General features: G+C 43.6%; 1 protein-coding gene across 3 annotated transcripts in view; it reads right to left on the bottom strand.

The window, feature by feature from the left end:
* col12a1a (collagen, type XII, alpha 1a) overlaps nt 1-25,009 on the bottom strand; it is a 367,155-nt gene that overhangs the window by 63,714 nt on the left and 278,432 nt on the right. The gene's annotated exons all lie outside the window — the stretch shown is intronic.

Raw genomic sequence — 25,009 nt, 5'->3', positions numbered from 1 at the left:
GTCACAGATTTTCTTTTGCTCCACCACTGGTAAATTTATTTTACTTTAAAATTTTATTCAGAGATTCAGGGCAGTAACAGCCCTTCTGGCCCAACAATCCCGCACAGCCCAATTACAGCTATGTGACCAATTTACCTAGTAACTTATAAGACATAACGCACTGGAGCAGAATTGGGCCATCGAGTCTGTTCCACTCTTTGATCATGGTTGATCCATTTCCCTCTCAACCTCATTCCCCAGCCTTATCTCCATAAACCTTCATGCCCAAACTCACCAAGAATCTACTAATCTCCACCTTAGATACAGTCAATAACCTGGCAATGAATTCCACCAATTTACCACCCTCTGGCTAACAAAACTCTTCCTCATCTCCATTCTAAATGAACACCCCTCTATTCAGAGGCTGTGCCCTTTCGTGCTGGACTCTCCCACTACAGGAAACAACTTCTGCACATCTGCTCCACAGAAGCCTTTCAAAATCTGACAGGTTTCAATGAGGTCCCCCTATTCTTCTAAATTCCAACGAGTACAGGCCCAGAGCCATCAAACACTCCTTATATGATAAGCATACCAATCCCAGAATAATTTTCCTGAACCTCCATTGAACCCTCTCCAATGTCAACATGTCCTTACTTAGAAAAGATACCCAAAACTGCTCACAATACTCCAAGTGAGGCCCCACCAGTGCCTTTAAAAACTTAAGCATTACATCCTTGCTTTTATATTCCAGTCCTCCAGAAATGAATGCTGACATTGCATTTGCCTTCCTCACCACAAATTAACCTTTAGGGAATCCTGCACAAGGACTCCCAGTCCCTTTGCATCTTGGAGTTTTGAATTTTCTCCCCATTCAGAAAATAGTTAATGCTTTTATTCCTTCTTCCAAAGTACATAACCATATACTTCCTGATGCTGTATTCCATCTGCCACTTCTTTGCCCAGTCTCCTAATCTGTCGAAGTCCTTCTGCAGCTCCCCGGCTTCCTCAACCTGCCCCTCCACCTATTTTTATATTGTCTTCAAACCTGGCCACAAAGCCATCATCTAAATCCACTGATATACATTGTAAAAAGAAATGATTCCAAACACAGACCCCTGTGGAACTCCACTAGTCACCAGCAGCAAACCAGAAAGGCTCCCTTTATTCCCACTCTTTGCCTCCTGCCAATCAGCCAATGCTCTATCCATGCTAGTATCCTTCCTGTAATACTGTTACCTAACTAAGCAGCCTCATGTGCGGCGCCTTGTCAAAGGGCTTTTGAGTTATCTTTTGCCTATCCTGCTTATTATTTCCTCAAAGCCCAAAGGTCTTTGGACTGTGGGAGGTAACCAGAGCACCAGGAGGAAACCCACACAGTCATGGGGAGAATGTACAAACTCCTTACGGACAATGACAGGAATTGAACCTGGGTTGCTGGCGTTGTAACAGTGTTAGTGTTATGCTAACATGCTGCCACAAATCTGCTTTTACTTCTAGTTTCTGAATGTGTTTGCCTCTTATTTAAGATCATTATTCTTAACCCAACAGTCCTTGAACAATTTTTTTTAGACCATAAGACCATAGGAGGAGAATTAGGCCATTTGGCCCATCGAGTTGGCTCTGCCTTTTCATCATGACTGATCCATTTCCCTCTCAGCCCCAATCTCCTGCCTTCTCTCCCTGTATCCTTTCATGTTCATGCTGTGACCAATCAAGAATCTGTCAATCTCTGCCTTAAATATCTGTAAAGATTTTGCCTCCACAGCTGTCTGTGGCAACTAATTCCACAGATTCACCACTCCCCGACTAAAGAAATTCCTCCTCATCTCCATTCTAAAAGGATGCCACTCTATTCTGAGGCTGTGTCCTTTGGTCTTAGACTCTCCCACCACAGGAAACTTTCTCTCCATATCCGTTCTATCAAGGCCTCTCAGCATATGATCAGTTCCAATTAGGTCATCCCTCATTCTTCTGAATTCCAGTGAACAGAGGCCCAGAGCCATCAAACGCTCTTCATATGTCAATCTGTTTAATCCTGGAATCATTTTCCTGAACCTTTACATCCTTTCTAAAGGGCCCAGAATTGCACACAGTACTTCGACTGAGACCTCACCAGTGTTTTATAAAGTCTCAAGGTTACATCCTTGCTTTTATAATCTAGTCCCTTTGAAATGAATGTTAACATCACATTTGCCTTCCTCTCCACAGACTTTCTGTTACTTGCTTTTTCAAGTTTATCTCCCTCTGGTTAACAAGCTGCACTTGGTTCCTGAAAGTTGTCATAGCCAAGGAGTGTGAGATAAATTCACACAACTATTAAATGCTCCCAATGGCATGGTTGTCAAATAGCCTTTGACAGCCAAGTCCAGTTCCTGGCTTTCAAATGTGGCTTAGCTACTAAGCCAGTGGAACCATTTCTACTGATAGGAGAAGGGGCAAAGGTGGGTTACTGGCAGCTTAAAACCAATTGCTTCAGGCAAATGGGCCTCATCAGCTGTGGTCCGCAGCTCAGCTAGGAGAAACAAGCCTCTGATCTCAGAACTCCACTGCCTTGTGGATACACCAACTCATTGAGAAGGCTTTGGGAGTAAATCCAGGGGAAAAATCCCAAAGGCAGTGCATTGTTGAGTTCAAAGCTGACTGGCACATCAAGCGACATTATTGGTGCCAAACTTTATCAGTCTCTGCCATTCCTTTTGATTCATCAGCTGAGTAGAGATTCATCATATCGTACTGCCCAGTCTTGTGCACTGGTTTCTGCATCAACTGTATACAGACAGCTAGGATGCAACGTCCATGGTCAACCATGACCAGTGGAATGTCTCTCTCTCTCTCAAGACCATAAGACATAGGAGCAGAATTAGGCAATTTGGCCATCTGGCCCATCGAATCTGCTCCACCATTCAATCATCACTGATCCCTTGTTCCCCTCCTCAGCCCCAGTCTCTGGACTTCTCACTATAAACTTTGATGCCGTGTCCAGTGAAAAACCTATCAATCTCTGTCTTAAATACTCTCAACAACCTGGCTTCCACAAGCTGCCTGTGGTTACAAATTCCACAAAATCTCCACCCTCTGCCTAAAGAAACTTCTCCACAGCTCTGTTTTAGATGGACGACCTTCTATCCCACTCATCCTTCTAAATTCCAACAAGTTCAGACCCAGAGCCATAACCAATGATAACCTTTTCATACCCAGAATCATCCTTGTGGACCTCTTCTGAATCCTCTCCAATGCCAGCGCATCCTTTCTTAGATCAGGAGCCCAAATCTGTTCACAATACTCAAGGTGAGGCCTCACCAGTGCTTTATAAAGCCTTTGCATCACAGCCCTGCTCTTATACTTTAGACCTCTTGAAATGAATGCTAACATTGCATTTACCTTTTTCACCACCAACTCAACCTGCAAGTTAACCTTTAGGGTGTCTTGCACAAGGACTCCCAAGTCTCTTTGCATCTCAGATTTTTGGATTTTTCCCCATTTAGAAAATAGTCCGCACATTTATTTTTACTACCAAAGTGCATGACCATGCATTTTGCAACATTGAATTTGATTCAGCACCTTCTTGCCCATTCATCCAATCTAGGTCCGGCTACAGCCTGTTTCCTCAATACTCTCTGCCCCTCCACCAATCTTTGTATCATTTGCAAACGTGGCAGCAAAGGCATCTATTCCATCACCTAAATCATAGAAATACAGCATAAAAAGAAGTGGTCCCAACACCGACCCCCGAAGAACTCCACTAGTCACTGGCAGCCAACCAGAAAAGGATTCTTCTATTCCAACTCGCTGCCTTCTACCAATCAGCCAATGCTCGAACCATGTTTAGTAACTTTCCTATAAACCCCGGTCTCTTAAATTGGTAAACAGCCTCATTTGTGGCACCTTGTCAAATACCTTCTGAAAGTCCAAATGTACAACATTCATTACATCCCCTTTATCTATCCCACTTGTAATCTCCTCAAAGAATTCCAACAGGTTCATCAGGCAAGATAATCCTTTAAGGAAACCATGCTGATGTCCTATCTTTTCCTGTGTCACCAAGTACTCCATAACCTCCAACATCTTCCCAACCACTGAGGTCAGGTTAGCTGGTCTGTAATTCCCTTTCCATGGCCTTCGTCCTGTCTTACAGAGTGGAGTGACATTTGCAATTTTCTAGTCCTCTGGCACCATGCCAGAGTCGAATAATTTTTGTAGGATCATTACTAATGCTCCCACAATCTCTACTGCTACCTCTTTGATCTCATGATCTCAGAATGGCGGTGCAGGCTCGAAGGGCCGAATGGTCTACTTCTGCACCTATTGTCTATTGTCTTTCAGAACCCTAGTATGCAGTTCATCTGGTCCAAGGGACTTATGTACCCTCAGGTCTATCAGCTTTTTGAACATCTTCTCCCTTGTAATTGTAATTGCACTCACTTATCTTCCCTCACACCCTCCAATATCTGGTTGATTGCTAGTGTCTTCCATAGTGAAGTCTGATGCAAATTACTCATATAGTTCATCTGCCATCTCCTTGTCACCCGTTATTATTTCTCCGCGCCTCATTTTCTAGCAATACTATATCCACTCTAATCTCTGGAAAAAGCTTTTACTATCCAGTTTGATATGTTTGTTAGCTTGCTTTCATATTTCATCTTTTCCATCCTAATGATTCTTTTAATTGCGCTCTGTAGGTTTTAAAAACTTCCCAATCCTCTGTCTTCCCACTAATTTTTGCTTTGTTGTATGCCTTCTCTTTTGATTTTACATTAGCTTTGACCTTCCTCGTCAGCTACGGTTGTACTATTTTCCCATTTGAGTATTTCTTCATTTTTGGAATACATCTATCCTGCACCATCCTCATTTTCCCAGAAACTCACACCATTTCTGTTCTGCTGTCATCCCTGCCAGCATCTCCTTCCAATTGACTTCGGCCAACTCCTTTCTCATACCACTGTAATTTCCCTTACTCCACTGAAATACTGCTGCATCAGACTTTACTTTCTCCCTATCAAATTTCAAGCTGAACTCAATCATATTGTGACCTCTGCCTCCTGAAGGTTCCTTTTCCTTAAGGACCAAATGACACATTTCACTGCAAGCTCACCTGCACTAGGATTCACAAGGCCAGTTCTGAATTTTGTCTCCATTTAGAAAGTAGTCCACTCTTTTATTTCTTCTATCAAAGTGTATGACACTATACCGTATTCCATCTGCTACTTCTTTACCCGTTCTCCTAATCTGTCTACGTGCTTCTGCAGACTCCCTGCTTCCTCAAAATTACCAGACCCACTCCTTATCTTAGTATCATCTGGAAACTTAACCACAGGACAATCCATAATGTCTGGATGCCAGGCAAACAAAGCTGTTCACTGTACCTCGGTACATGTGAGAAGAACAAACAAATTCCAAAACCAATTCCACAGAGTGAACAAAGTCGACTGAGTTTTGACAAAAGTAGAAACAATTAAGAGATCAACAACCATATCACAGCAATCTGGTAAGGAAACACCAACAGCCTTAAATAGAAAATCCTACAAAAAGTGATAGATATGACCCAGTCCATCATGGGTAAAGTCCTTCCAACCATTGCACACATCTATGTGAAATACTGTTGCAGGAAAGCAGCATCCATCATCAGGGACCCCCACCACCCAGGCCGTGCTCTCTTCTCGCTGCTGCCATCAGGAAGAAGGTACAGGAGCCTCAGAACTCACACCACCAGGTTCAGGAACAGTTATTACCCCTCAACATTGAAACATACCCTTTCACTTTCAAGGAGGCTTTATTTCATGTTCTCGACATTTATTGCTTATTTATTCATATTATTGCTTCTTCTTTTTGCATTTGCACGGTTGGTTTTCTAATGCACTCTGGATGAGTGCCCTAGTTGAGTGCCCTTTCATTGTTACTATTTTAAAGATTTGCTGAGGATGCCCACAGGAAAATGAATCTCAGGGTTGTAACTGGTGATGTACTGTATATGGACTTTGATAATAAATTTTCTTTGCCCCCTGAAGGAAAGCAAGGTAAACAGAATGCAGAATATGGCATTATGCTTACAGAGAAAGTGCAGTGCGTGTGGGCAAATAAAGTGCAAGTGTCACGGAGATGTTGAACGGGGTAAAACGTCCCTTCTGAAGCACTCAAAACATAACACAAAAGACAATGCCAAAGACAGAATGCTAAAGAGATGATGGAGAAAAATAGCAGAGAATTTGACCAAGCGACCAAAACATCATCTTCTTAACACCTTTGGGGAGGAGTTACAGGAGCATGAAGGCCCACACTCAATATTTTGCCCCTCCGTCTGAGTGGTCCATGAATTCAGGAACACAACAACATGATTCCTCCTTCTGTACTGTCTATCTCTGTAATTATTTGTAACTCTAAGTAATTTTTATATCTACCACAAAACAACAAATTTCACAACATACTCAGTGGCCACTTTATCTCCTGTACCTAAGAAAGTGGGCTCTGAATATATATTGGTGGTCTTCTGCTGTTGTAACCTATTCACTTCAAGGTTCGAGAGATGCTCTTCTGCACACCACTGCTGTAACCTGTGGATATTTGAGTTACTATCACCTTCCTGTCAGCTGAACCAATCTGGCCATTCTCCTCTGACCTCTCTCATTAAGGAAGAATTTTTCTCCACAGTGCTGTCAATCACTGAAAGTATTTTTTTTAATTTTTCACACCATTCTCCGTACACTCGCGAGACGGTTGTGCATGAAAATCCTAGGAGATCAGCAGTTTCTGATACTCAAACCATCCCATCTGGCACCTACAATTATTCTGAGTTCAAAGTCACTTCGATCATATTTCTTCCTCATTCCGATGTTTTGTCTGAATAACAACCGAACCTCTTAGACTATAAGATAAAGGAGCAGAAGTCGGCCATTCAGCCCATCGAGTCTGCTCCGCCATTTCATCATGAGCTGATCCAATCTCCCCTTTAGTCCCATTCCCCCGCCTTCTCACCATAACCTTTGATGCCCTGACTACTCAGATACCTATCAATCTCTGCCTTAAAGACACCCAATGACTTGGCCTCCACTGCCGCCCATGGCAACAGATTCCATAGATTCACCACCCTCTGGCTAAAATTTTTTTTTCGCATCTCTGTTCTTAGCCACAAAGCCATCTATTCCATAATCCAAATCGTTGATATACAATGGTAAAGAAGCGGCCCCAACACGAACCCCTGCAGAACAACACCGGTAACCGGCAGCCAACCAGAATAGGATCCCTTTATTTCCACTCTCTGCTTCCTGCCAATCAACCAATGCTCTATCCATGTATGTAACTCTCCCGTAATTCCATGTGCTCTTATCTTGTTTAGCAGCCTCATGTACGGCACCTTGTCAAAGCCCTTCTGAAAATCCAAATACACAACATCCACTGCATCCTTGTAATTTCCTCCAAAAATTGCACTAGGTTTGTCAGGCAGGATTTTCCTTTAAGGAAACCATGCTGAGTTCTGCCTGTCTTGTCATATGCCTCCAGGTACTCCGTAACCTCATCCTTGACAATCGACTCCAACAACTTCCCAACCACCGATGTCAAGCTAACAGGTCTATAATTTCCTTTTTGCTTCCTTGCCCCCTTAAACAGCCGAGTGACATTTGCAATCTTCCAGTCCTCCGGAACCAAGCCAGAATCTATCGACTTTTGAAAGGTCATTGCTAATGCTTCCGCAATCTCCACTGCTACTTCCTTCAGAACACGAGGGTGCATTTCATCTGGTCCAGGAGAATTATCTACCCTTAGACTATTCAGCTTCCTGAGTACTTTCTCTGTTGTAATTGTGACTGCGCGTATTTCTCTTCCCTGACACCCTTGAATGTCCAGTATATTGCTGATGTCTTCCTCAGTGAAGTTCCTCCGCCATCTCCTTATCTCCCATTTAATTTCTCCAGCATCATTTTCTATCGGTCCTGTATCTACTCTCACCTGTCTTTTACTCTTTATATACTTGAAAAAGCTTTTAGTATCCTCTTTGATATTATTTGCTAGTTTCCTTTCATAGTTCATCTTTTCCCTCTTAATGGCCTTCATAGTTTCCTTTTGTAAGCTTTTAAAAATTTCCCAATCCTCTGTCTTCCCACTCACTTTTGCTTCCTTGTATGCCCTCTGCTTTGCTTTTACTTTGGCTTTGACTTCTCTTGTCAGCCACGGTTGCATCCTTTTTCCATTCAAAAATTTCTTCTTTTTTGGAATATATCTGTCTTGCACCTTCCTCACTTCTCGCATAAACTCCAGCCACTGCTGCTCTGCTGTCCTTCCCACTAGTGTCCCTTTCCAGTCAACTTTGGCCAGTTCCTCTCTCATGCCACTGTAATTTCCTTTACTCCACTGAAATACTGACACATCGGATTTCGGCTTCTCTTTTTCAAATTTCACAATGAACTCAATCATGTTGTGATCACTGCCTCCTAAGGGTTCCTTCACTTCCATCTCTCTAATCACCTCTGGTTCATTACACAATACCTAATCCAGCTCAGCTGATCCCCTAGTGGGCTCAACAACAAGCTGTTCTAAAAAGCCATCTCGTAGACATTCTACAAATTCTCTCTCTTGAGATCCAGTGCCGACCTGATTTTCCCAATCCACTCGAATGTTAAAATCCCCCACAATTAACCTAACACTGCCCTTCTGGCAAGCCTTTCCTATTTCCTGTTGTAATTTGTAGTCCACCTCACTGCAGCTGTTAGGAGGCCTGTAGATAACTGCCATCAGGGTCCTTTTACCCCTGCAATTTCTTAGCTCAACCCATAAAGATTCTGTACCTTCCAATCCTATGTCAACTCCTTCTAATGATTTAATATCATTTCTTACCATTAAAGCCACGCCACCCCCTCTGCCTACCTACCTATCCTTCTGATACACCGTGTATCCTTGGACACTCAGCTCCCAGAGACATGCATCCTTTAGCAATGTCTACATGCTTTTATGCATTGACCATCCTTGACCATATCTACATGCATTGAGTTGCTGTCACATGAGTTACTGATTGGACATTTGCATTAGTGAGCAGGTGTACCTAAAAAGGTTGCGGCTGAGAGCACGTGGGTGCCACGGTAGCGTAGTGGTTAGTGTGACGCTATTACAGCTCCTGGTGCTCCACAGTTCAGAGTTTCATTCTGTATGTAGTCCCTGTATGTCCTCCCCATGGAATGCGTGTTGTTTAGTCTGGGTGGCTGCTCCAGTTTCCTCCCATAACGGGGCAGATGAATTGGTCATTGTAAATTGTCCCGTGATGATGTTAGGGTTAATCGGGGTGGTGGCGTTGCTGGGGTGGTGAGGCTCAAAGGGTTGGAAGGGCCTACTCCACGTTGTATCACAAAATAATTTAATTATCAGTGATTCTGATTCCAAATGTGATTGAAGTTCTCTGAAAGTGGCCCACAAGGCACTGGGTGAATTGGACTAGTCACAGGCCGTAAGTATTAGGTCCGTTCAAAGGCCACATAACAACTCTGTTTAAAAAATTAGAGCCTGAATTCAGATCCCACCAAAGTCAGTGACTTTGACCAGTTTGTGTTAACCACAGAGGCTGCAGAAGGAGAATTATCCGTGGGCACTGAGGGAAAAAGATGGCAAGATTAACCGTTGTTTATTGTTTGTTTTCAGTATAAAATGGAGAAGTGCCATCAGAATACATCCCTATTATTTCCAATTCTACCAAGGAATGATTAACTAACTTTATTTTTCTGGCTTCAATCCTGCAGGCTGTTACAGCCGGTGGAGGCGGGGGGGGGGGGGGGGGGGAATGGGGATAAGCTCTTTATTAACTACCTATTAAATGCTCCCAATGGCGTGCATCTCAAACAGCCTCTGACAACTAAGCTCAGCTCCTGGCCTTCACGTGTGGCTTAGCTACTAAGCCAGGCAGAACCATTTCTACTGACAGGAGAAGGGCAAAGGCATGTTACTGGCACCTTAAAACCAGTCACTTCAGGTCGATGGGGTTCGTCAACCGTGGTTGGCAGCTCATCCAGAAGGAAAACTCCGATCTCAAATCTCCACTGCCTTCTGACTATACCCATTCACGGCAAAGGCATCAGAGGTAAATCCTGGGGGAGAAATCGGGAGCTGGAGCCCCTAAGGCTGCCCTTCGTTGAGTTCAATTCTGACTGACAACTCATGCAGTGCTGCTGGTGCCAAACTGTTTTGGTCTCTGCTGATCCCTCGGGTTCATCAGGTGAGTGGGAGAGGGGGAGCACCAGCTTGCTCTTCATATCGTACTGCCCAAGCTAGGATGCAACATCCATGCTCGACCCTAACTGACGGAGGCTTCATCATTTTTCTGGCTTGAAGCCTCTTCATCAAAGTCATAATCCAGGAATAAATGAATGTTTATCCCTGGGATTTGGTTTAAGACTGCAAAGAGTGAAGGAGCTTGTAATTTTCAAATCTCTCCAAAAAAGAAATGCCTCACAGGCACTGAATTTGTTTAACCAGTCCACTCGCTTGATTATTTGAACACTCCACACTCACATTCTCTTATCAACATTACTATTAGTCTTCTTATGTTCTCTGTTTTTCAACTAAGCCTTCTTCAAACAATTCTTTATCCAACATGTTCTCATTATTTTTCTTCGGGAGTTCTTGCTTGTTTAAACTTCAATTATTTTTACTAACTTTAGCTAGTTTTTCAATACGTGAATGTTTTAAATGTTACACAGCTGATGACTTCTTAATTTGCTCTGTCAGCACTCGGACAGCGAGGATTTACAAGTCGGTGCGTTTATCTAGCTCATCCTCAACAAGGTGTATGTTCGCTTTGCTTCCAACCATCACAACGTCCTTCTAAGTTTCAAAGCCCTGAAATGCCAGCAGTTCTTGCCAAAGGGCCTGTACTGTGCTGTACTGATCTATGTTCTTATCACTGGCTGTCTCCTGAAAACTTCAGGACCTAGGATCAACATTATTCACCATATACATTTACATGTATTAGGAATTTGCTGAGGTGTGTTGGTCAGGGTGTGACGTGCAACAAAAAGCCACACATTCAGCAATTATAACAAATGCAGAATTATACTAAAATAAAGTTAGACGTGGTTCCTTAAGGTTGTCATAGCTGCGGGGTGGTAATGGGGGCTGGCTCCCACTACCGATTAAATGCTTCCAGTGGTGGTTGCCTCTAAAAGCCTCTGACAACCAAGTCCAGCTCCTGGCCTTCACGTGCGACTTAGTTACCAAGGCCGGCAGACTCACATCGACTGATGGGAGATGGGGCAAAGGCGAGTTACTGGTGTCTTAAAACCAGTCACTTTGGTCCGATGGGGCTTGTCAGCTCATCCAGGAGACAGAAGAGTCTGATCTCAAACCAACCTCCACTGCCTTAAGACTATACCCACTCACGGGGAAGGCTTCGAGAGTAAATCCCGAGGAAAAATCAGGAGCTGGAGTCCCTAAGGCAATCTTATGTTGAGTTCAACGTTGACTGGCAACTCCTGTGACACTGCAGGTGCCAAACTGTATCGGTGTGTGCCGTTTCGTTGGATTCATCAGCCGTGTGGAGAGGGGGAGTTTGCTGCGTGGACAACAGCTTGCTCTCCATATCGGACTGCCCTGGCTTGTGTATCTACACAGCTAGGATGCAACATCCATGGTCGACCCTGACCAGTGGACACCTCAAAAATTTACATGTATGTAAATGGATCAAATGTGCACAAATACCAGCATGTATTTACAAGTAAACAGCATTATAAAAATGATTTAAAGTGGTTACAGTGCAGAGCGGTGATAGAGGTAATAGATAGATGGGGTGGGGAGGGGTCCTGCTAGAATGGTTGATCAGATTAACAGCCTGGTGGTTGAAATGGTGCGATGTTTTTGTTTTAATAGCCCTATAGCATTTTCCAGAAGCCAGCTTTTGGAAAAGGCATTCTGCAGGGTGGACAGAGTCTGCAATGACTTTTTTTTCCTGTCCTCATTCATTATTTCCTGCCGGCTTCTTTGTCCTGGAAACATGCAGGCCCTGGTGTGAAGGTCTTTCTTTCCGGAAGGACTGAGGAAATGCGTAGCTTTTGGATATTGTGACAGGATGCTGAACCAAAGTAGACGTAACGGCTGATGTGAGGTTATTTATGATTCCCTCGTTCATTATATGCTGTGTCATATGAAGAAGAAGAATAGCCCTTAACTCAGCAGTGGAGTTATCGGGGCACCGTCAGGATGATGTTTCCGTAGCCAGCTATTCTTGATTTTACAAGGCTGAGTTGCTAACTCGCCGCTCAACCCGATTTGGATTCGAACTCGGGCACCTTTGCTCCGGAGTCCGGTGCTGACATTATTGCGCCACCAAGCGGGACTGTGTCACAAGAATTACACCAATATATTCTGGAAGCGTTAGAACTTTAACAACTCCCTCAAGAAGTTCATCCTCTGCTGGGAGCTTTTGAGGGAGATATAGGAAGAGGAATAATTAAGAATAAACAAGAACATTCAGATCTCAATCAGACAAAATAGTTTCTTTCTGAAATGCAGATTTCCCATTGATGTTGTTTTGCAGACTGTTGCCGAGTTTCATAGCTCTCGGCCTGATCCCCTGAAGCAACCCCTCATTATAATGCAAATGTCAGGGCTGCCAGCGTACAATTTGGCAGCTTTGCTCCTTACAGTTAGAACGGTCTCTGCACTTCAATTGCAGAACTTTGTTGAGGCAACTTGAGGTTGACATAGGTTCGTAGGGCACTGCAGCGCAGTAACAGGCCATTCAGCCCACCTGATCCATGCTGAACTGTTATTCTGCTTAGTCCCGTTGACCCACACCTGGACCACAGCCCTCGACTTCCCTCCCATCCATGTACAGTACTTATCCAAACTTCACTTAAATGTTGCATTCAAACCCACATCCGCTGCTTCTGCTGACCCTCGCACCATCCTCTAAGTGAAGTTCCCCCTCATGTTCCCTTAAAAATTTCACCTTTCACCCTTGACCAAGAACAGTTCTAGTCTCACCCAACCTCAGTGGAAAAAGCCTGTTTGCATTTGCCCTATTCATACCTCCCATATGGCGTGTGGCCAAGTGGTTAAGGCGTTGGTCTAGTGAACTGAAGGTCGCTAGTTCGAGCCTCAGCTAAGGCAGCGTGATGTGTCTTTGAGCAAGACACTTAACCACACATTGCTCTACGATGCCAAACTGTATCGGCCGTTGCCCTTCCCTTGGACAACATTGGAGGCGAGACTTGCAGCATGGGTTTCCTGCACCCTGGAAACCTTCCAAGAGCAAATCCATGGTCTCTCAAGACTAACGGATGCCTAATTTTGAGGGACTCTATGTAAATACAGTTAGGTATCCATGGAGCAAGAATGATAACTGAGCAGTAAGACTGAACATTTTTAAGTGAGTTGTGTTACGCACTGTAAACTTCCACTGTACCAGGCCCGCCAAGATGAGCACACAAAAGGTGGCACAAAAAGTGAGGGGCTTACGGCACGTAGATGGCCTAACTGACTCACTGCACAAACAATCAGCCACATGCGCAAGTGACATAGTTTTGCAATCGATCTGATACAGCTGAAATGCAACTCCGTCTTTTAAGGTGTTATCGCACTGAACCATAAAATGAAAACAGAAGCAGCTGATTAGCTTTGTTCTAGAGTAGAAATCTGTGACACATTTTCAAGCTGCTCCTCTGTATTTTTTCTGTCCATCTCTGACACACAAACTTATAAAATCCCATCAGGAACATTTGGAAATGATTCCAAAGACATCATTACTCATACAGGCATAAATCCATGGTATCTCCAATCTCCAAACAAACAATTAATGTTTCCCCCCATTCTGCCCATTCTGCCAAGACTTACTGCATTGGTGACATAATGTTTGGAATGAAACCAACAGGGATATAACTTTTTTCTTAAAACAAATATTTCCTATAATGTCTATCACGAGTGGCCTGATGAGCAAACACAAAGTTTGCCATAACACTGAATCTATAAACATCTTTGAGGATGAGGGTGACTTCATCTAATTCAGCTCTGTGGGATCCGAGGTGATTGATGAAGCCAGTGCTGGATCTGATGAGTTAGTAATTTGGTTTATTGTTGTCACATGTACCGAGATTGAGGGGAAAATCTTTCTTGCACGCTGTTCATACACAACAATCCATCACAACAGTACATTGAGTTAGGACGAGGTGAAAGGATAGACACATAAGTGTGAGGAAAACTGAAGGACATGGACAGTGTGCAGGCAGAAGGGATTAGTTTAATTGGTCATTTGATAATTAATTTAGTTCCTTCAGCACGACGAAGGACCTGTTCCTGTGTTGGTATGTTCTATGTTGTAAGATAATAACAGAATGCAGAATAAAGTGTTATGGCTGCAGAGAAAGGGCAGTGTTCTATGTTTTATGTTCTGAAAGTTTGGCAAAACATTATGGGCCAACAGTCCTCTTCCTGAGCTGTCATGTTCTATGTTGTAAAGTAATAACAGAATGCAGAATGAAGTGTTAGAGCTGCACAGAAAGGGCAATGCAGGTAGCCAGTAAGGTGCCAGATCATAATGAGGTAGATTGCAAAGTAAAGATTCCATCTTATTGATCAAAGGAACTGTTCAATAGTCTTACAACAGTGGAACAGAAGATGTTCTCGAGCAGTTTGGTACATGCTTCATGTTTTTTTATCTTCTGGGAGGAGGAAGAAGAGAAGATATCTGGGCAGGGTGGGGTGGCTGTTTTACCCAGACATGGAGAAGTGTAGATAAGAGTAGTATATGGGCACAAAGAACTGGTTTCAATGTCCACAAATCTCTGCAGGTCTATTTGCACTCAGTTGCCTTATCAAGCTGTGATGTACCCGGATCGGATTGATAAAACTTGGTGAAGGACAGAGTGCTGAATTTCTTTAGCCTCCTGGTGAAGTAGAGATGCTGGTCAGCTTTCTTGGCCATGGCATCTAGGTGGTTGGACCGGGACAGAGCTTAGCTTGATTTATTGAGTGCGAGGGCAGTTTGGGAGGCAGGACCTTTCCAGGCAGGCTCTGAGAGCATCCTTGAAGCATTACCACCTCGGAGCAAAGTATAGCGCTGGACATGAGAATGAGCCGCCAGCACACTGGAGAAAGTCTCAAGAATGAGAACGTTGGCATGGGAAAGGATGCTGGTTCATCCAGGTAGTGGATTTGTGGGACAGCATTGGTAGTAATGTTGTAGAGTTTTAAGATGCTTTTGTTGGTATCCTTATCTCTGAGGTGCACAGGACAGACATTTCTTCTACCCGGTAACCATGAGCTTTGTGGCAGGCTTAATGAAACAAATACAGAATAGCACTAGTGCTGAGACAGTCAGCTTCACCTGTGACTCAGTTAGGGTTGTCTACTGTCTGCAGTGGTCCCGATGTGGCCACCTCTGCAGTGGTGAGACCTGACGTAAACTGGGGGACCACTTCATCAGGCACCTTTGCTCCATCCACCGGAAGCGGATTTTCATGGTGACCAACCATTTTAATTCTAATCCCCATTCCCATTCTGACAGGTCCACGGCTTCCTCTTCTACCACAACGAGGCCACTCTTAGGATGGAGGAACAACACCTCATATTCCGTCTAGGTAGCCTCCAACCTAATGGCATGAACATTGATTTCTCCTGGTATTTTTAAATTTTTCTCCTTTTTTAAAAAAAAACTTTTCCATCCCCCTTCCCTCCTTTTCTATTCCTCACTCCCGCCTTTTATCCCTTCTTATCACTTGACTAACATCTTTTTTTGGCACCCCTCCTTCTTCGCTTTCTCTCATGGACCACTCTCCTCTCTGATCAGATTCCTTTTTCTCCAGCCCTTTACCCTTCTCACCCACCTGGCTTCACCTATCACTGTCAAGCTGTCCTCCTTCCTCTTTTCCACATTGTATTCTGGCACCTTCCCCCTTTCTTTCCAGTCCTGATGAAGGGTCTCGGCCTGAAAATTCAACTGTTCATTGATTTTCATAGATACTGCCTGACCTGCTGAGTTCTTCTAGCATTTAGACTGTGACTCTGAGACAGACATTTATATATACTTGGACCTTGAGAGCTAGTTTAGTTTTAATTTGTTTTATCATTTAAGTTCAATAGTTTCCTGAAAAGTTTATAGGACAGTTGAAGTTACATCAGTTCCAAGTCTGGCTACTGTAACTGACAAAGTTGAGAATTCTGTAGCCATCCAGATTCTTGGAAAATTATTGGATAGCACTCGACCAAACTGGGAGGCTTGAGTTCATAAATATTGTTTTCCTCGACAGGTAAATGATAGCAATTTAGTGAGTGTTTATAATGTACAGAATAAAAATTATTTTATCTCAAACATTTGTGCTCAAGCACCATAGAGAGCCCTGACGAGCTGCATCTGAAATCTAGTCCCTTTAAAGGTTTGGAGGACTGCTGAGAAGATCATTGGAGTCTCTCTCACATGTTAGGGATAGCATTGCATACGCAGGGCTATTAGTATTGTCAATAATGAAATAGGAGTAGGAGTAGGCCATCTGGCCCATCAATCCAACAATCTCTTTTACCACCCTCCCCCCCCCCCCACCACCCTACCATCAGGCAAGAGATACCAGAGCATCAGGACAAGACTGTTAAGATGGGAAACAGCTTCTTCCCCCAGATACTAAGACTACTGAACTCGATGCCACCACCTAGTTCTCATCACTTTTGAAGACCAGTAGCACTATACGGTTTACTTTTTAACTTGTATTTATTTGTGGTAATACTACTTTATGTGTTGTGTGTGTGTGTTAGGATTGTTGTTTCCTTTGACTGTATACACACGTACGGTTGAATGACAATGAACTGAACTTGAACCGTAGCTTGTGCTGGTTCTACTGAAGAAGGGGCATTCTAAACAGGCAGACCCGCAAAAGCTTTTAGACACTGCTGAAGAAATTGCAGATCTGACAAAATGATATTGACCTGAGGTTCTGCTGAACCCCTTCCATCATCAAAGACCCACACCATTCAGGCTATTCTCTCTTCTCACTGCAGCCGTCAAGGAGAAAGTACAGGAGTGTCAAACCCCACATCACCAAGTTCAGGAATGGTTATTACTCCTCAACCATCAGGCTATTGAACCAGAGGGTATAACTTCACTCAACCTAACACTATGGACAACCTCTGCACAACTTATGGACTCACTTTTTTAAGAACTCTACAACTCGCGTTCTCAATATTTATTGTATTTGCAGTTTGTTGTCTATTGTACATTGGTTGCTTGTCTGTCTCTATCATGTGTTGTTTTTTTATTGATCCTATTGTTTCTTTGTATTTGCTATGAATGCCCACAAGAAAATGAATCTCAGGGTTGCATGTGGTGGCATATATGTACTTTGATAATAAATTTACTTTGAACTTGTAACTTTGTACAAGACCAACACTCACAAAATGCTGGAGGAACTCAGCAGGTCAGGCAGCATCTATAGGGGGAAATAAATAGTCCACGTTTCAGACCAAGGCCCTTAACCAGGACTGTAAAGAAAGTGGGGCAGAAGCCAGAAAAAGGTAGTGAGGCAAGGGAAGGCAAAGGGTCAGAGAGCAGCAGAGATCACTGTGGGGGTGCAGTGAGGGGGGGGGGTCTCACTGAACTCATGTTGAAGAGAGCAGTTACACTTCCTGACAGCAGCACACTAGAGGAACTCAAAAGGTCAGGCAGCATCTTCAGAGGCGAATGGACAGTTGACGTTTTGGGCAAAGATTCTTCATTAGCACTGGGGGCAGAAGTCAGAATAAGAAGGTGGTCGTAGGGGGAAGAAGCACACGCTGGAAGGTGACAGCAGGTGAGGGGGAATGCGGACTGGTGGGGGAGGGGGGATGAAGTGAGAAGCTGGGATGTGATAGGTGGAAGACATAAAAGGATTGAAGAAGAGGGAATCTGATTGGAGAGAAAAGTGTACTGTACTATGGGAGAAAGGGGAGGAAGAGGGGCAGCAGACTCAGGTGATGGGCGAGTGAGGAGAAGGGAAGCGGTAAGGGGAGGGGCATAATGAGGAAAAGAAGAGAGAAGAGGAGGGTGAAGAATTGCCTGAAGTTAGAGGAATCGTTGGTCATGCTGTCAGGTTGGAGTCTATCCAGACAGAATATGAAGTGTTGTGCCAACCTGAGAGTGGACTCATTGCAGCAGTAGAGGAGGCTGTGGATCGACATGTCAAAATTGGGATGAAAAGCAGAATTAAAATGGGTGATCACTGGGAAATCCTGCCTGTTGTAGCCGATGGAGTGATGGTGCTCGACGAAGTGGATCCCAATGTATTTGTGTTATTTATTCATATAGAGATAGAGCGTGGAACAGGTCCTACCAGCCCAGTAAGCCACACTGCCCAGCAACCCACTGATTTAACCCTGGCCTAGTCACTGTACTATTTACAATGACCAATTAACATACTAACCGGTATGTCTTTGGACTGTGGGAGGAAACCCACGCACTCAGAGAAAACCCACGCACTCACAGGAAGGAATGTACAAACTCCTTACAGAGGACTGTAAAACTGAACTCCGAGCTCCAATGCAATAGTGTCACCCTGACCGCTACATTACTGTGGCGCCCCGTTAACTTGTCAGTTTGTTTTTCAGTTTTCCACAACTAACCGAATAAGTTCAACTTGTTGTGGCAAAACATGTCTGTGGTCCAAGTGTGCAAGAGGGAGAATGAATCAGAGAGAAAAAAAAGAGCAAACTTTCATTTACATCTCCTTCATCAACCTGCAATAGGTCTTATAATGAACATTCCAGGCTGATTCCCCAGGCACTGCAGGCATTCACAAATGACGATGAGTTAATGGTCATCAGGTACAATGTACTTCCTTAAGGTCATTACAACTAGGGATGATGGTGGGGATAAGCTCCCACTACTTATTAAATGCTCCCAATGACGTGCATCTCAAATAGCCTCTGACAACTAAGTCCAGCTCCTGGCCTTCACATGTAGCTTTGCACTAAACCCAGCAGAACTGTTTCTTCACACAGCTGAAGGGGCAAAGGTGGGTTACTGGTGCCTTAAAATCAGTCATTTCAGGCTGATGGGGCTTGTCAGCCGTGGTTGGCGGCTCATCTAGGAGAAGGAAAACTCTGATCCCAAACCTCCGCTGCCTTCCAGCTGTACCTACTTACGGGAGAAGCTTTGGGAATAAACCCCGAGGCATAATCTGGAGCTGGAGTGCCGAAGGCACTTCTACATTGAGCTCAACAATGACTGGCAACTCCTGCAATGCCGCTGGTGCTGAATTGTATCGGGCTCTGCTATTTGTTTGGGTTTATCAGCTATGTGGAGGAAGGGAGCTTGCTGCATGGGTGACAGCTTGCATGTCATATTGTATTGCCCGGGTTTGCATGTCATGTAGACAGCTAGGACACAATATCCCCAGTCGACCTGACCGATGGAGGGCCTCAAGAGGTAGATGTATTGACAGAGATGGTTGGAAATCATTCCTGTTCTTGTTCAGACATTGTTGTGAGATCTTTTGCTAAGGAGGGCTACAAAATTTTGCTTTAATGTCTCATCCAAAAGGCAGTCAGTCTGGCTTTGCACTCTTCTCTCTGCACAACACCACAAGATTCAGTCAACAAGTCCATGGAGAGGGACAAACCCATAACCGGCAAAGTGCGAAATGAATGTTCTCACCATGATCCTTGATTGGCACATGGATTTTAACATGCAGTAGGGGCAGATACCATCAGAAAATACAAAGTAACTAATTATTTTCTGAATCCCCTCAGTTGGCACCATGTGCTGTTAATCAATTTCTGGCAATCCATTATTCAAAACAGAAAACATTGGACGCATGTATTACAAGCTCCTAAATCTTTTATAATTAAATGCAACAGACTTCCTGCACACATCTTGATAGATTCCCTGTTAACACCACAAGATATTGGAGTTGAACTAGGCCATTCGGCCCATCAAGTCTGTTCCACCATTCAAGCCCAATACATGTATGTCGAGGTGAGTGATCCATGATGGCTCAGGAGCCTGAAGGTTGAAGGGTAATGGCTATTCCTGAACTTGGTGGTGTGGGTGCTAAGGGTCCTGTACCTCCTGCCTGATGGTAGTAGTGAGAAGAGAGCATGTCCTGGATTGTGGAGATCCATAAGGATGGGTGCTGCTTTCCTGTGACAGCGCTCCATGTAGATGTGCTCAGTGGAGAGAGGGCTTTGTCTTGGATGAACTGGGCTGCGTCCACACTTTTTAGTAATCTTTCTCAGATGTTGATCACTCTTTGTGCAAAGAAACAACACTGTTGTGAGCTTCAAATGATGTAATAACTAGACTAAGCTTGGCATTAGAGTGTACTTTCAGGATTCCAACAAGGCCAGCAACACCCTACTAATCCAAGAAGGTTCAAAAAGCAAATGTGCTACATTTTATTTCTCACATATTTGAGAGGCACGGCCAAGTTTCAGAATAAAAATTCAACCACATCGATATTTTCCAACCATGGATCTTCCAGGAAAACAATAACATGGAATTAGTCTCCAGCTACAAAAATGATGGAATTAGTAGTTCATTATCAGCCGATAAAGGCAATGTCTGCTTATTGCCCTAGCAGATAAGGTGAAGGAGAATCCTATGGTAAGAGAAAATGGATTTCAAGGGTCAAAATTTATCCGAGGAAGATCAGAATGGTAATCTACACATGGAGCCTAAAGAGATGGGGGAGATCTTAAATGGATTGTTTGCATCTGTAATTACTTGGAAGATGAATACAGAGACTATAGAAGTGAGACAAATGCATTGGCAAGGTCACGCATGAGTGGTTGATCAAAAGCGTTCAGTTGCTTGGCATTCAAGATGAGGTAGCAATTAGAGAAGATATTGGCTTTGAGGGAAAAGCCAGAGAGTGGTAGGAGATGGTTGCCTCTCTGACTGGAGGCCAGTGACTAGTGGTATGCCACAGGGATCGGTGCTAGGCCCTTTGTTGGTTGTCATCTATACCAATGATCTGGGTGATAATGGGTTTTTATGGATCAGCAAATCTGCAAGTGACACCAAGCCTAGGGGTGTAAATGGACAGCTGGAAAAATGGGCTGAAAAATGGCAGATGGAATTTAATGCAGGCAAGTGCAAGGTGGTGCACTTTGGGAGGACCAACCAGGGTAGGTCTTACACAGTCAACGGTAGAGCACTAGGGAGTGGTAGAGCAAAGGGATCTGGGAATACAAGTCTATAATTCATTGAAAGTGACATCACAGGTAGACAGGATCATGAAGAAAGCTTTTAGCACATTGGCCTCAAGTACTGGTACAGGAGATGGGGTGCTATTTTGAGGTTGTTTAAGATGTTGATGAGGCCTAATTTGGATAATTGGATGCAGTTTTGGTCACCTACCTACAGGAAAGAGTACAGAGAAAATATGCAAGGGTGTTGCCAGGATTGGAGAGCACGAGTTATGAGGAAAACTGTATAGGTTAGGAACTTATTCATCGGAGTGTAGAAGATTGAGGGGAGATTTGACAGAGGTATACAAAATTATGAGTGGAATACATAGGGTTATAGGTTGTGAAAAGTGAGGTGATTAAAGGAACATGAGGGGAAACTTCTTCACTAGAGGGTTGTGAGAGTGTGGAATGAGCTACCAGCACAAGTGGTGCACGCAAGCTCGATTTCAACATTTAAGAAAAGTTTGGATAAGTACCCAGATGATAGGGGCATAGAGACTTATTGTCTGGCTGCAAGTTGATGGGGCTAGGGAGTTGAAATGCGTCAGCATGGTACAGATGGACCAAAAGGCCTGTTTCTCTGCTGTACTTCTCTATGATTCTATGACTCACTTTTCAAATTTTTAAATTTCCACCTATTCCAATAGGAATTGTTTCATCTCAATGTTAAAACTTGCTTCATATGTACCACGCACTCAGAAACCCTGTACTGTGTTTCTCTCGCTCACATTATAGCTGTAGACTTCTGTTGAGATTGTGAAACTGCACAGCATCTGCCAGCAAGATTCACAAGTCAGGAATGCAGTCTAGGACCAGAGGGCACAGCCTCAGAATACAAGGATATCCCTCTGGAACAGAGATGAGGCATTTCACAAGGTACCCCATGCAAGGCTTATTGAGAAAGTAAAGAGGAATGGGATGCAAGGGGAAATTGTTTTGTGGATCCAGAACTAGCTGGCTAACAGAAGGCAAAGAGTGGTTGTAGCTGGGTCATATTCTGCTTGGAGTTCGGTCACCAGTGGTGTGTCTCAGAGATCTGTTCTGGGATCCCTACTCTTCCTGATTTTTATAAATGACCTGGATGAGGAAGTGGAGGGATGGGTCAGTAAATTTGCTGATGACACAAAGGTTGGATGTGTTGTGGATAGTGTGGAGAGCTGTCAGAGATTACAGTGGGACACTGATAGGATGCAAAACTGGGCTGAGAAGTGGCAAATGGAGTTCAACCCAGATAAATGTGATGTGGTTCATTTTGGTAGGTCAAATATCATGACAGAATATAGTATTAATGGAAAGACTCTTGGCAGTGTGGAGGATCAGAGGGATCTTGGGGACCAAGTCCATAAGACACTCAAAGCTGCTTCACACATTGACCCTGGTTAAGAAGGCATACGGTGTATTGGTCTTCATCAACCTTGGGATTGAGTTTAGGAGCCAAGAGGTAATGTTAAAGGATCCTCGTCAGACCCCGCTTGGAGTACTGTGCTCAGTTCTTGTCACCTCACTACAGGAAGGATGCGGAAACTATAGAAAGGGTATCCGAGGAGATTTACAAGGATGTTGCCTGGATTGGGGAGCATGCCTCTTCTCCTGGGCAGACTGGTCAAGTTATAGGATCAGCAACCAGATGTTAGCTTGACCCTTGGTCTGCCCTCTCAGCTGTACATAAAAGAGAAAATTCTCTTTGATATTAAAGTATCTTGATTGTCCCTGAAGAAAATGACTTGAACATAAAGCATTAGAGCAGTGTACAGCCCACGATGCTGTGCCAATGGGAACGTGGAGAGGATTTTTCCAATAGTGAGGACCAGAGGGCACAACTTTGGGATAGAAGGGCATCCACAGGGTCATCACTTTCTTTAGCCAGAGGGTGGTGAACCTGTCAAATGCATTGGGGAGATTTAAAGCAGAGTTTGATAGGTTCTTCATTAGTGAAGGTGTCAAAAGTTACAAGACGGGGATCGAGAGGAATGATAAATCAGCCATGAGAGAATGGTGGAGTGGATTCGATGGGTTAAATGGCCTAATTCTGCTCCCATGTCTTATGATCTCTTTGAGACTCACTAATGCAGAATCTGATACAATAAGGAGAGCTTCAAGTAAATGTCTCATGCAGATTTGATGGCCCCTGGTATTAGCCCTTTCTGCTCTGGAGGAAAGTCTCTGTCTTTTCATTCAACGTACACCTCTTATCATCTTGTATACTTGGTCAGCAGCTTGCAGAGTTTGTAGAAGCTTGCTGTGTCTAAATCTGCGGCTTCTAGTAGTGACTATATTTCAGAAATGTTTCGTTAATTGGGATCAACTCAAGTCATGAATGCTCCTATTTATTATAAGTCTAATTAATATCTTGACAAATATTGCGGGTTTCAGGAAGGGGAACTCAAGGGAACACACACCAGTACTCATTGAAGGGTCAGCGGTGGAAAGACTGAACAGTTTCAAGCTCCTGGGTATCAACATCTCTGAAGAACTACCCTGAGCCCAACAAACTGATGCAATCACAAAGAAGGCACGGCAGTGGCTGTATTTCATTGGGAGATCGAAGAGGCTTGGTATGCCACCAAAGGCTCTAGAAAATTTTTACCGCTCTACCATGGAGAGCATTTCAATTGGTTGCGTCACCGTCTGGTATCGAGGCACCACTACACTGTATCAGAAAAAGTAGCAGAGGGCTGTAAACTCAGCCAGCTTCACCATGAGCATTAGCCTCCCCACCATCGAGGACATCTTCAGAAGGTAATGCCTTGAAAAAGCAGCATCAATCATTAAGAACCTCCATCCCCCATGACATGTCCTCTTCTCATTGTAAGATCAAGGAGATGGTACAGGAGCCTCAGGACCCACACTCAACATTTTAGGAACAACTTCATCCCCTCCACCAAAGGACAATGAACCTGTGAACACTATCTCACTATATGTACACAACTTACTTAATTTACATATATATATACCGTGTGTGTGTGTATATATATATACACACACACACACATATATATAGGCACAATAGTGTAGACTTTAGCACAACGCCTCACAGTACCAATGACTTGGGTTCAATTCCCACCTTCAAGGAGTTTGTATGTTCTCCCGTCTCCCCGTGACCATGAGGGTTCCCTCCGGGTGCTCGGGTTTTCCTCCCATAGTCCAAAGATGGATTGGTTTGATAGGTTAATTGGTCATTATAAATTGTCCTGTGATTAGGCTAGGGTTAACTCAGAGATTGCTGGGCGTGATTTGAAGGACTGGCAGAGCCTACTCCACGCTGTATCTCAACAAATAAATTAATAAATATTAGTAATTTATAGTATATTTTATACATTGCACAGTACTGCTGCCACAAAACAACAGATTTCATGACATACAGTACATAAGTGGGAGGAGAAACCTCAGGGTTGCATATTGCATACATACCTTGATAATAAACGTACTCTGAGTCTTTGACAATAGATCTGATCAGGTTACTAATGGATTCCGAATCAGAATCAGGTTTATTGTCACCAGCCTGTGTTGTTAAATTTGTTAACTTAGCAGCAGCAGTTAAAAGCAATAACTGGTAATACAGAAACATAAATAAATAAATAAATAAATAAATAAATAATGACTATAGCAATTTATATATGCATATTGAATAGATTATAAAATAGTGCAAAACAGAAATAATGTGTATTAAAAAAAAGTGAGGTAGTGTTCATGGGTTCAATTAGGAATCGTATGGCAGAGGGGAAGAAGCTGTTCCTGAATTGCTGAGTGTGTGCCAATGGAATTGTGCAAACAAATAGTTAATATATTGCCGCAACTGTCTTTCTACATAATATATACAGCAATACCTGTGCTATTAATTTGCATTTGGCATTGTGAGTGTCCAGTGGGAGGAAAATCAAGTAACCATATAAAGATTGGTATTAAA

This window comes from Hemitrygon akajei, chromosome 7, assembly GCF_048418815.1.
Source record: "Hemitrygon akajei chromosome 7, sHemAka1.3, whole genome shotgun sequence".
Taxonomy (NCBI): Eukaryota; Metazoa; Chordata; class Chondrichthyes; order Myliobatiformes; family Dasyatidae; genus Hemitrygon; species Hemitrygon akajei.
This window is presented reverse-complemented; position numbering and strand designations above follow the sequence as displayed.